Source organism: Henckelia pumila, chromosome 3 (assembly GCF_033568475.1).
Source record: "Henckelia pumila isolate YLH828 chromosome 3, ASM3356847v2, whole genome shotgun sequence".
NCBI lineage: Eukaryota > Viridiplantae > Streptophyta > Magnoliopsida > Lamiales > Gesneriaceae > Henckelia > Henckelia pumila.
In genome coordinates this window covers 58,755,924-58,759,795 of record NC_133122.1, presented here as the reverse complement: position 1 = coordinate 58,759,795, position 3,872 = coordinate 58,755,924, and positions in this window count along the sequence as shown.

Here is a 3,872-nt window from a genome sequence, read left to right as displayed (position 1 = left end):
TTTAAAATTCCCTTAAATTGTAATTTCGAGATTTTTAAATTTAGTTATCAGATTTTAACTTTTAATTAGGAGTTTAAGTTGTATATTTTATATTTAAAACCTTTTATCTATATTTAATTAACCTATATTTTTAATTAACACAAAAATCAAAACCTAAGCTACCCAAAACCCTCTCAACCGATCACTCACCTCCATCAGCCGCCACCCTCACTACTCTTCATCTTCTTCGACCGAGCAAGCTTCAAGAAGAACACCATAGCCACACTTTTGAAGGTCCAAAGCTTGTCGTCGTCGTCCCGTCGTCTCGAAATCGTCTCACGCTCGTTTTCTCTTCGTTTTTCGGTGAAAGGCATGATTCTTTCTCTTAATTTCGTGTCATATCAGTATATTACGTGTGTGTTGTGTGTGCATCGAAAATTATTAAGAATTTTCAGAAATCTATTCGGGTGTTGGTTGTATGCGCATTGTTCTTTGGTTTCTTAATCATGCCCACGTTTTTGGTTAACCATGGATGGTATGTATGCTGGTCAGGGTCCTAGGAGGTGTGGGGACGGCCTGGACTCGAGTGGCATGAGTGGTTCGAGCCAAACGAGCCCAGGAAACCAGCTGATGCAGTTTCGGTCATAGGCGTGCGCAGGTTAGGGTTATAGGAAGGTGGCTCGGGCTCGGCTCTGTGGGTTGCATGGGGCTGGGCCAGGGTCTAGGTTCGAACCGCCCAGACGTGGGCTACGTCTGGGCGGCGGGGCTCCGGCCAGGGGTGGCTGGAGCAGGGCGGCAGCAGCCCTAGAAGGGCTGCTGCACGCGGCGGCCAAGGAGGAGAGGGAGGGTGCGTTCGGGTTTAGGGTTAGGGCTGGGTCTGGGTCGGGTTCTTGGGTCCGGGTCAAGTCAGTGGGTCGTGGGTCGGGTTAAGTGAGTCCGGGTCCGGGTTTGGTGGGCCGGGCTCGAGTCTTTTTATTTTTAAAATATTTTATGAAATAATGGGTTTTTGGGTCAATTAATTAGAAATAAAATTATTTGGACTCCCAAATAATTTTATTTGGGCTTTTAAAATTTTAATTAAGTTAGTCCATTAATTTTATGGGCTTTTGAGTCCATAAAAGTTATTGGGCCAGTCTTTGGGTTTTTGGGCCCATTGGGCCAGTTTAAGATGTTATTGGGCCTAGAATGTTTTATGGGCTTTAAATTATTTTATTGGGCTTAGAATAATCTTATTGGGCTTAAGTATGTTAATGGGCCAGTCTCAGTGTTAATGGGCCAGATTTAAGTAATTGGGCTTGAGTGTTAGGGCCAGCAGTCCAGTACAATCCATGAGAAAATTGCATGTGTCCTGAATATATATTTAATTATTTTTATGCATTGAAGTTATTTTAATATTTATATGTTAGTAAGAAATTTAAATTAAATATATATGAAGGACACACATTTTTATTTAAAGTACATGCATTCATAAAATAATTTTATGCATAATTAAATGTTTAAGGTTGAGCAATAATAAAATATTTTATGTTGGAAGTTGAAGTAGTGTGACAATTTAAGGGGGATTCGTCCCCATATGTGACCTATTGAAGGGCAGTTTACTGCCAATTTAAGAGGTGATTCGTCACCGCCACGTACGTTGGTTTTCACGCTGATCAGTATTTAATGTATGATTTAAGGTTACACTACGGATACAACCATGCGATGTTAGAAAATTAATTGCTCAACAATGTTTATGTATTATGTATGATTATGATATTTAAGTTTATTTAAGTTAAGTTATGTTATGTTATGTAATTTTTAAGCATGCTCATTCATGTATATGTATGTATTAGTATTTAATTGTTTTAAATTATTTTAAACCCTTGTTATGTTAGCATGTTGGGCCTCTAGGCTCACTACACTGGTATGGTGCAGGTGAGTACGTTGAGGATGAGGTTGTACCCACCGGAGGCGAGGATGTATGAGCGGGCATGCAGTGACCCCGTGACCGTGATAGATGTCTGAGTCACATGCATGTTTTTGGTTATGTCAGCACGTTACATATTTTATATTATTTTTCAGTGGTTGTGAGTTTTGAATATTTTATGGAATATTGTCAGTGCATGCAAATTATAATCATTTTATTTATGCAGTATTTTTAATTAAATGTTGTCTCAGATATTTATTTTATTTTAAAGAATGCATTTTTATTTAAGTATTTAATCGTTTATTTATTTATTTATTTTTAAATCTTTTTATTCTGTGCATATATGTATGGGCATATATGTACATCTATTTTAATTAGTATTTTAATAAAAAAAAATTTCCGCATATTTATTTATTAATTATAGAGTTAGGGTCGTTTCACACTTTACCATCACAAGTGGTATCGTCTTGTCCGAAGAACTTTCTCCTTCCTGTCTAGGATACGGATTGGTCGTTCAACAAAGGATAGATCTGGCTCTAGCTGAATATCAGTAGACTGAATCACATGAGATTCATCAGCTATATACTGTCGAAGTAATGACACATGAAACACATTATGTATACTAGAAAGATTTGGCGGTAAAGCCAAACGATATGCAACATCTCCGATCTTCTCCAGTATCTGGAAAGGCCCAATAAAACGAGGAGACAACTTGCCTTTCACGCCGAATCTCATCACCTTCCTGAAAGGTGATACTCGGAGAAACACATATTCACCAGGCTCAAACTGAAGTGGCCTGCGACGAATATTAGCATAACTGGCTTGTCTATCTTGAGCAACTTTGATCCTATGCTTGATCAAATCTACCTTGTCTACAATCTGCTGCACCAATTCAGGACCCTCGACTTGTCGTTCCCCGACTTCATCCCAGAATAATGGAGTACGACACCGTCGACCGTACAATGCCTCGAAAGGTGCCATATAAATACTACGATGATAACTGTTATTGTAGGCAAATTCGATCAAAGGTAACTGATCCTGCCAAGATAAGCCAAAATCCATGACAGAAGAACGTAGCATATCCTCCAGTGTATGAATCATCCGTTCTGACTGCCCGTCAGTCTCCGGATGATATGCAGTGCTCAAACTCAGAGTGGTACCCAACGCCTCCTGAAAACTACCCCAAAAACGTGAGGTAAATCGCGGGTCTCTATCACTGACTATGCTCACTGTAATCCCATGTAATCGCACTATCTCCTGGATATATAAGCGTGCCATGCGATCATAAGAATACTCCCGGTTGTAAGGAATAAAGTGTGCTGATTTCGTCAAACGGTCAACGACAACCCAGATAGCATCACACTGACGTGACGTCATAGGCAAATGGGTAACAAAGTCCATAGTTACATGCTTCCACTTCCATTCGGGAATCTCAAGATTCTGCAGTAATCCACCTGGTCGTCGGTGTTCAGCCTTGACCTGTTGACAAACCAAACATCTTGAAATAAATTGATACACACTCCTCTTCATCCCTTTCCACCAGAATCTAGTTCGCAAGTCCTTATACATTTTCATGCTACCAGGATGAACTGATAATCGACTCCTGTGAGCTTGAGAAAAAATATCGTTTCTGAGCTCCGCATCATTAGGTACAACCACTCGATTAGATAGGCACAATAAACCATCTGCCTGAAAAAGGAATCCAGATGTATTAACTCCATTGGCTAGACGTGCCAATCGCTGAGTCTTAACATCAGATATCTGAGCATCTCTGATCCGAGAATACAATGCTGGCTCAGATAGAATAGTATACAATCGAATCCCATTTCTCCCTTTCTTGTGCTTGAGCGTAAAACTCAATGAACAGCACTCTTGAATCATATGAGATACTTCACTAGTCTGAAGTGCAGAAAGTCTCACCTGCCGACTCAAGGCATCAGCAGTAAGATTAACAGAACCTGGATGATATTTGATTTCACAATCATAA